General features: G+C 35.5%; 1 pseudogene; it reads right to left on the reverse strand.

The window, feature by feature from the left end:
- Window positions 1–9,098: 9,098 nt before the first annotated feature.
- On the reverse strand, window positions 9,099–9,980 carry LOC107610849 (uncharacterized; annotated as a pseudogene).
- Window positions 9,981–10,431: the final 451 nt, after the last annotated feature.

The following is a 10,431-nucleotide window of genomic DNA, read 5'->3' on the forward strand; positions in this document are numbered from 1 at the left end:
CAATCTCTTGTGCCATAACCACTTTTCAGATTCTTTAGAGTGAAGACAAGCTACATTTTGATTCTTTAGTTCATCAAGAGTAAGTCCATACATATTATTGAAACGCTTGGCAACAAACATCACTTCATTTGTCTTTTCATTGACAACACAGCATTCAAGCCTTTTGAAAACAACTAAATATCCCAAATCACACAGCTGACTTATACTTAAAAGATTGTGCTTTAAACCACAAACCAAAAGTACATCATCAATGAAAGTAGATTGCTCATTACCTACTTTTCCAACAGCAATGATTTTACCTTTACCATCATCTCCAAAGGTCACAAAACCTCCATCATACTTATTTAGTTTGATGAAGTAGGTTGACCTTCCAGTCATGTGCCTTGAACATCCACTATCCATGTACCACATGTCCTTTTTGTTCTTGGATGCTAGGCAAATCTGCATGATGAGTTTTAAGTAGCCTTAGGTATCCAAATTAATTTGGATCCTTTGAAGTTAATCCATCTTGGTTGCCCAAGTGCATTGAAATCACAAATAACATTGTAGACTTTGTTTCCTACAACTCTCTTTTCAATGAAGCATTGTGCATATGAGTGACCAAATTTCTTGCAATTAACATAATGATTTTCTGGTGTGTGATGCTGAAACTGATGTGAGTTATATTGCTTGAAATGATTAAAGTTTTGAAATTTTCTGGTTCTTGGAGGAGATGCATTTCTTTTGACAAACCGATTTTTAGTATAGTTATTCCTCTTTGCAAAAGCATTTTCACCAGAATTTTTTTGAATATTTTTATCTTTCGAGAATGAGGTTTTGTTGTGAAAAGTTGGTTTCTTGAAAGCGCCCTCATTTTTCGAAATATAACCCAAACCTGGCCGGTTTGAACTTGGACTAGTTCTTGGTGAAGGCTCAGCTACATTTGTGTATTCTTCATCAGATTTTTCTTCACATTTTGAAACATATCCGATACCTGATTTGTTTGGTATGGATTTGGTATTTGATGAAGAAGCCACAAATTTTATAGAGGATGTATTAGAAACAACATCTTCCTTGGCTATGTAGCCTAAACCAGATTTTTCAAACAATGGTCTTTTACTTGCAAGTAATTTGTCCAAGTTGCTAGAACCTTGAGCAAATTTTGCTAAGTCACCATTCAACATTTTAATCATATCATTTAATCTTTTGTTTTCAGCAATTAACTCATGTGAAGGATCCACAATGTGCTTTCCTTTTAATTTTTCAAGTTCAGATTTTAGAAATCTGTTTTCTTCAATGATGTCCAAAGCACATTCAGTTTCCTTCACTTTTTCTTTTAAAAATTCATTTTCAGCTCTTAACACATCTCTTTCAGATCTGCATCCATTGTATTTATCAAGCAGTTTTGAGGTGTTTAAGGTGAGATCATCAATAATAACATGCAAGTCCTCAATGGTCAAATCATAATAATTTACCTCATCAAGATTGTTGTTTCCAGCCATGAAACAGTCTTTGTCATCTCCTTCAGATTCTTCTTCTTCATTTGAGTCATTCTCAAGATCCTCCCAAGCTGCCATGAGTACTCTCTTCCTTTCCTTCTTGCCTTTGTCCTCCTTTTTGAGCTTTGGACAGTTTGACTTGAAGTGTCCAGCCTCCTTGCAATGATGGCACGTCACTTTGCTCAAGTCTATCTTGTGCTCCTTTGAACTTGAACCCTTGTATTTGCCTTTGTTCTTCATCATCCTTCTAAATCTCCTAGCAAAAAACAAAAGTTCGTCATCTGAAATACCATCACTAGACTCACTCTCTTTCGGTTCTATTTGTGACTTGAGGGCTATTCCCTTTTTCTTTGAGTCTGTGTTTGTGTGTGTGGCTTCATAGGCAAGGAGTTTTCCTCTCAACTCATCATAGGTTATGGGACTTATGTTGTTACTCTCGGTTAGGACAGTGGCAGTGTTTTTCCACTCTTTTGTGAGGCTTCTAAGGAGTTTTCTCACCAAGGTTTGTTCTGCATAGTTTGTACCCATAGCATCAAGGTTGTTGATTATGATTGAGAATCTCTCAAATGCTTCATCAATGCTTTCTCCATCCTTCATGCTAAACATCTCATACTCTTTTCGCAGCATATCAATCCTCGTTTCTTTGACTTGTTTAGTGCCTTCGTGTGTAACCTGGAGTTTTTCCCAGATTTCTTTGGCTGTCTTGCATCTTGACACCTTCCGGTACTCTTCAAAGCTGATGGCACAGTGAAGAAGGTTGATTGCTTTAGCGTTCAGCTCTATCTTCTTCTTGTCATCTTCATTCCATTCAGCTTCTTCTTTCGGAGTCACCACTCCATCAGCACTTGTTTTTGTTGGGATCTTGGGACCACTCACAACGATCTTCCATAAGTTGTAGTCAATGGATTGGATGAAGATCCTTATCCTTTCTTTCCAGTAGGAGTAGTTCTTTCCGTTAAAGAAAGGTGGCTGGTTGTTTGACTGGCCTTCAGTAAGGGTGTAGGCAATTGTGGTTGTGCCCAGATTGTTCGCCATTGGATCTTTGCTCCAAGCGGTTAAGCTTGATTCTTGAGACCTTAGCTCCTGATACCAATTGAAGGTTGTGGTAGGCTTAGAGAAGGGGGGGTTGAATCTATGCCTTCCTTTTAATTACTGTTGTTACCCTTTTTTTAAAACAGATTTGCAATTCTGATTCTGTTTTAACTTAGCAGCGGAAATTTATGAGACAATTTATTTTTGTCTCATGAATATCAGAAAACAGAACACAGCAGAGAAGAGAAAAGCTAACACCAGCATGTATCCTGGTTCGGTTGCCTTATGCTATGCAACCTACATCCAGTCTCCTCCACAACTGTGGAAGAATTTCACTATAGTAAACAGTATTACATACACCAATAACACAGGATTGACCCAATCCTTTCACACTCAAGTTCTAACCTAACTTGACATTGGCTATGCTAATACCTAACTATACCTCTTAGTGCTAACCCAACTAAGAAAGGGATACCATTCAGGTACTAGATACAAGACACTTAATCAACCTAAAGAAATCAGAAAATAACTCTAGGCTTTTCTCTCAAGTGTATCTCTCAGCCTTTTTCCACTCATGGCTTTTTCTCAAGCTTTCTCACAATGCCTTTTCTCTCAAGAACTTACAGAAAGATAAGCTTAGAAAAGTACATTACAATCAGTAAAACATGAAGGAGATTGACTTCATCAACAGCCTCTGTGCTATGCGAAAAACCAGATTAGCAAGCCTCTGATTCAGTTCTTCATACTGGCGGAATGTACCTTTGATTAGGTTACACTGTCTAGTTAGTTGAACTTCTTCAAAGAGCTCTCTCAGAACAATAACCTCTATTAACTGGTTTTCTCTCCTTAGTTTCTGAATGAACAGCAAACTTCTTATATCTCCTTGCATGTGGCTGAGTTCTTCTTCCAAGGTCAACACCTTGAGCCTTGAGCTTCACCAACCCACAAGCTTACTTTTTCTTCTCAAGCATCAAAGTAGAACCTTTGCTTCTGACTTTTCCAACTTGACCGAAAGCCATGAAGAAGTAACCGGAATTGTTTTTCACTGGTCAACCAAATCTGAACCATAGAGATGCAACTTGGTCCCCAAGTTTTGATTAGGTCCGTAGATACACAGCAGAATGGGGCAGAGACCAACTTTCCCTTCAAAGCCATTTTCGGGTAGTGCAGAGAGTTGGGAAGAAGGGATGAAGATTTGATGCATGCAAGATGAGATGGATTACCTTTCTTAAGCTTGATTTAGCTTGGGATTTCTGTTTTAGCTTCTGTGCTTCAAGCTTCAACTCTCTCTCTCTTGCTTCTTTGGTTATTGGCTTATGGAGAAACCTTTTTCTCTCTTTCTCTTTCTTACTTTTCTGATGCCATGATTTGACTTGATTAGAGAGGAGAGATACGTTGCACTTCAAAAGAGGGAAGACTTCAATCTTACAAGAGAAGGTTTGTGGGATGGATACGGGTTTGGATTTAATTTCCATTAAGCAACCCGATTGGCCCATCAGTTTCTTAGGCTTCTTTCTTTGTGCTAGCTTCTTTATCCATCAGCCTTGCTATATTACTTTCATACCACTTGGGCTGCTAGAATTGAATTAGGCCTGCAACACAAAATAAATAATTAGCAACATATACTTATTAATTAAACAAAATCTAATTATTTATTTTGCCAAAAATAATGTTTGTCATCACTAATTAATTAGTTAATTTCTTAACTCAACATCAAGGTATTTTTGGTGACAATATATTTTTTCCTATCATAAAATTTTGTTACAAATGTAACTTAATTTTGTAACTTTTTTTCTTTAGTTACAAAATACTATTTATTTTGTAATAATTTTGTTAATAAAAATTACACACATAATTTATCAAATTATATTATTTTTTAATTAAAAATATATTAACTAATTTACTCAACAAGTCAACATTTATATAATATATAATAACATAGATAGTTCAAATATCTTTCATTAACTAAGATTGTTTTATAAATCTTCAACATATAAACTTTAAAGTACAAACTAACAAGACATATTGAAGAACTCTAATGAACTAGATAGATACATAGGACAAGAAAAATAAGGAATTATAAATCTCCAAAATGTAAACTACAAATTACAAACTCCATCATGTTCATACAGCTCCTTTCTCATTTCTCATGGAGAAGTTCTAATAAGTGCCACACACATGAAAATCTTAAATAAAAAAATAATAATATAAATTGTCTAAGAAAATCTTAAATAAATTGAAGTGCCATACAAGAACAGAAAAATCTTAAATAATGCAGACTCACTCTAAGAAGTAATTAAGAACTTAGTATTCAGAAAGGGAACGAATACATTGTATTGCAAATATGAATTTAGATATAGTGTCAAGTATTGAAACCGAACTGCATGCATGAAGAAACAGAAATCCAGCACAAAGTATGAAGGTACATGAAACTAAAATCCATCCAATAACTACTAGGCTACAACCACCACAGAATTCAACACAATAATGATTTGAAATGCAATAAAAAAAAATAGCTCAATATAATATAATGACTAACAGTCAATGAACTTACAAATATACAAGGCACTGCATCCCAAGTAAGGAACATTCTGCATATTCAAAAGGAATTTCTGAATCAAGCTTGGAAGAAGCACTCAATTTCATAAAAATAGAATTGGTTCATATCAATTATAATTAAAACACTTTGATTCCTGTTCACACCACATGATCATTATTCATTGCATCAACTAATCCTTCTTCCTTTTCTTTTTAATTTTTCTCTCATATAAAACTTCAATATATAATAGAATTAACACTTTTCTCCCAATGTTACCAATTCATGAGAGATACAAAGAATCTTCAACAAAAGTAATCAAACAGTTTTCCAGTGTGCTTTTTCCACCTTGTAGTTCACAAAAAATTCCAAATAAAGAATAAGCAAATAGAACAGTAGTAATTGAGTTAGTAAAACATTAATCTTTAAAATTTTCCTTTCTTTGATTGTGGGGGGTGTTTTAAGTGATGATTTTCCTTTCTTTGGAATGGATAATTATAAATATATAATCCTCCAAGACTTATGGTACTTTAAAATGTTCATACAAATTGATAGTTAGATAGGGGTTTGGAGGATCACATTAAAAAATCCCTCACTATCTAATCCCCAGACTTCCAAATAAAATAATGGTTTATTATATGTAGATGCAGATTTCGATTAAATGTACTCCCACCAAAAGATAAATCTAGAAAAGTTAAGCTATTGTAATTCATCAAAAGAAGCAAACACCAGTTTCCATTGAAGTTTCATATCCATTAATGCTAAATTACTAAATTATAAGTAATAATTTGAAGTTCCAATAATACTAAATTACTAATAAGAACAAGTAAAAAAAAAACAAGTAACAAATCAGAAAAAAACTACACAGAATAATAAACAACAGCCCTAATATTTACAGGTTCTGATAATCAAAAACAATATCCCTAATCAGAAGTTCTAATAAATTAAATCCTAGACTTCCATGGCATTCATAAATTAAAACAGTTAATTTCAAAATAAAATTCCCTACCTCAATTAGCCAAAACTCGGCAATTAAACGCAACAAACTATTCGTTTGTTTTTAATTCCTAGTAGCAACAACTTTCCTCTTGGAGCAGCAGCAGCAATGATCTCAGCACTAATCATAATTGTTTAGGAGATAAATTAGCAACACTAGAATAAAATATGCTAACATAATTAGGACGGAAATATAATAGAGGAATAAAATGGTAACAAAGCAAGGAAGAAAATGTTACAGGTCTCATAAACGAAGGAATTGGAACCAGAACGGGAATAGTGCTACCGGCAACAACGGCAGTGACATCCCCTTTATCACAACCAGCTAAACACAGAATTTTCCAGCATTCTCAAACATTTAAGAAATCAAGCACATGTTCATAATAGTTCATCAGCTACCAACCAAGTTTTCAAGTATATCCTTATCATCATCAAATCACATAACCAATAAAAACCATCCTGAAACACAGCATCAAATCAATCTTAACACAATCAATCATATTCGCTATTACCAACAATTCTGACTTTCATCAATTAGCCATACATAACATTTATAAGTTATTTGCATTACTCAATAAAATCTTTGGGCATTCTTAATTTAAAAACTTTCATTTTACAAACGAACCCCCTACCTCGATGTCGCAATAGCAAAATTTGACGTAGGAATCCCCTTTATCCCCAATTCGTGGCAGCAGCAACGATTCTAGTAATATTCTCGCAGCAGAAATATTCAATAGCTCTAGACAAGGGTGGCAACGCCGAACAATGACAATAATAACTCTGAAAAATTAAATGAATCAGAAACAATTGTAGAGCAAGGTGATACAGGGCAGAAATAGAGCAATTTCTTCATAAGCTTACCGAAACGGAAGGTAATAGAAACAACGTCTCCAATTTGGTCATAGCTTGGTGGCTGGCTTGTGATGGAGGAACGCCTCCTTCCGCCTCTGGTTCGTGATTCCAATGACGATGAGGGACTTGGGCAAAATCAGAATCGGCAACGTCATCTCCTCTTTCCACATGCAATGGTGACGGTAGGGGCTCCGGTGGCTAGGGCTCCGATCGGAAGCAGCAGTGGAGGCAGGACACCGCGGCGGTGAAACCCTTTTCCTTTCCCTTTGTCGATCGCGTCTTCCCTCTCTCACGCGCCTCTGGTTCTCGCGGCTGAGCCTTTCTCAGCTTCTCCCTCTCACCACACGATGGCAGCGGCGGTGGCTGAACGGAACGGACGCGGTCTGGGCGGCGATGGCGCGGCGCAAGATGCGACGAAGCTGGCAGCGGCCGAGCGCGACGGCTCCTCTCCTTCCTCGCGTCGTCCTGGCTCGCAGCACTCTCTCCTCTCTGATCGCAACCTTCTTTCTCTCGTCTCCCTTAATCCCCGTTTTCTTTTCTTTCCTTTTTGGTTTGCTAAGGTTGTGTTGTATGTATATGGGGGAGAGGGGCTGGCAGTGGGTGAGTGAGTAACGAGGGCTAGGGTTAGATGAGTAGGGTTAGGGTTTAATTTGGTTAAATTTAGGGTTTGGATTTAATTTAGGAATTAGAGTTTAATTTGGGACAAAAAGTGAAATTAGAAATTTTGGGTAAATTGATTTTTGGATTTATCTGAAAACTAATTAAATCTCTAAAATTATTCTAAAATATTATTTATTGTATCAAAATATTAATTGATTTGAAATCAAATATTATAATTAAAATTATAAGATAATATAATTAATTTTTTATTTATAAAAATATTAGTATTAAATTTTGAAATCTCAATTATTTAAACCGAATCGTATAAAATTCTGCTTATTATTTTACATTTGCTAAATTTTATAATTTAAATATAGAAAATAATTCGAAAATTATAAAATCAGATAAAATTTTAAATTATTTTAAACTCAATTAATCAAAATTTGATTTAATTATCTTTAATAAAATAATTTTAGGGATTAAAATACTGATAAATAAATCTAAATTAGCTCTTAATAAGATCTTCTAAAATTTTTAGATCTTACACAAAGTCTTATATTTAGTATGTTGAAACAAAATTTTTTATTAGTTACAAAGAATCTTTGAATTTTGTGACAAATAAATAACTTGTTACAAAAATATTGTATTTTGTGACAAATAGATATTTTGTGACAAAATATTTAGAACTTTTGAAACAAATAGATATTTTGTTACAAAATATTTTGAATTTTTGCAACAATATAATCTTTTGTTACAAAATATTATAATATTTTGTAACAAAACAACAATTCGATACGAAAGCTAACATAATTTGTAACAAAATAAATCAAGTAGTTACAAAATATTGAAATGTTTTGTAACAATAACTAATTATTGTTACAAAAAAACTATAATTTGTAACAATTTTAAATTTGATACAAATTTTTTGTTACAAATGTTCCATTTTCTTGTAGTGTAACTCGAACCTAAACACCGAAATCATGCAAAATTCAACATAATTTCACATTAAGTTTCGAAATTGGGGGAGAATTGAAAGGAAAATGTGGCTTCTTACCTAATTAAGTTCTGGGATTTGTAGAGCTTGACGCTGCATTCATGTGGCCGCAAACGATGCGGCGATCGGAGCTCTGGATCAAAAGTTATGTGGATTTGATTATGGAAGTGAGGGTTGTGTTTTTGGAGAGAGTTTTTCCCCCTTTCCTTGCTGAGTTCCAGCGTTTCAGCATGCATGAGGAGAGAGAAATGAGCTAAGCTCATTTATTTAAGTGAGTGGGTTGGGCCCGGTTCGATCAGTTCAGCCCAATCTTGGGTTGAATTTTTTAAAATTAGTGTCAATATTCTTGTTTTAATTAGCTCTTTTATATTAAACTATAAAATTTCATTTTCTAATTTGTTAAAATAAAACTAATTTATTTGTTAATTATTTACTAATCTTTCAGATTTTACATTCTACCCCCCTAACATAAATTTTCGCCCTAAAAAATTCTAGTTATTGAAAAAAACGGTTGGAAATACTCTCTTTGACCGCAACTCCTGGTTCGTATCCAAGTTGAATACTACTTCCAATCTTTCCAGTTCTAAACTTTCCAACTTTGTTATGTAATCTAAATGAAAGCAGGGTCCCAGCTCCAGACAGAACAAATCCGTTCTACGTATCCGGTATCACACTTACCTTGATCCTGTCGAGGCCAACCCGCACTTATGGCTCTTCCTCGCGAACAATCCCTAGACATGTGCCCTGGTGCCCCACATCCAAAACACATCCCCAGTCCGGCCCTGTGTGGCTCATCTAGAGCAATCTCACCACAGCCTTCCGGTAACGGCGCCCACTTCATGGAGCAATCTTTCACGAACTGGCTCTTCTTAACCAACTCGGTGAAACTCGTTAGCCTTTGTGGATATACGTAGTCAAAGATGTCTCTCTTATGTCCTCTTTCGTACTGAGCACATATCCACTCTTCAAAATCGGCTAGATTTCCTTAACAAGCTTTCGAGAAATGGCACAAGTTATTGAATTTCCGGGTATACTCAGCAACAGACATATCCTTTTGCTTCAGGTGCGTTAGCTCAAACTCCTTTGCAGTGCAAATTAAATGCAAGAAATATTTCCCGTAAAATTCTGTCTTAAATCTGTTCCAAGGGATATCTGTTAACTCCACCTGCAATGTATTACATAGCTCCTGCCACCAATTTTGAGCATCTCCCTCCAACATATAAGTCACTATCTCCACTGACTGTACTTCAGGAACATGCTGAGTGTACAAAAACCTCTCCACATCTCGAAACCACTGATCAGCCTCCAAAGCATTGACGTTTTCGTTAAACTGAGGTGGACCACTCTTAAGGAAGTCAGTAAGGGTCATAGACCTATAGTATCGACCTACGTTACTTGTACCAGCACCAGAGTTTCCATCTCGACGTCCTTGCGCCGGCTCAACCATGAGATTTACTCTCCGAGTACCTCGCCTGGATTCGTGAGACGCCATTTGGTCCCTGTTCACACCAAACAATTGATATTAAGGTGATCAGTCTCAATATCTTAAGTTTAGTGCCCTAGAGCCCCAAATGCATGCTCACAAACTTTATACTATGTATATCAGTCAGATATCCTAAATAGCACATAAACATGACTCAGAGTATGCTCAGAAGCATAGTCATTCCATTCCTCAGGCCCAACAGGAACGAACTGCTCTGACACCATAAGGTAACACCCTACCACACAAAGATGTAAAACAAAGGTGGCGAGGCGCTACGACCTCTAAAATAAAATATATACGTGTAATAATTGGAAGAATATAACATACGAGGATCCTTAAAGAAAATAGCTAAAGCAAAATCACAAAATTAAAAGCGCAATTCTCAGGATACAAGGTTACTTGTGTACGAAGAAAGCTAAGGTGCATAAACACACACACACACACACACACACACACACAC

The sequence above is a fragment of the Arachis ipaensis genome, chromosome B8 (assembly GCF_059453495.1).
Source record: "Arachis ipaensis isolate K30076 ecotype BB chromosome B8, ASM5945349v1, whole genome shotgun sequence".
NCBI lineage: Eukaryota > Viridiplantae > Streptophyta > Magnoliopsida > Fabales > Fabaceae > Arachis > Arachis ipaensis.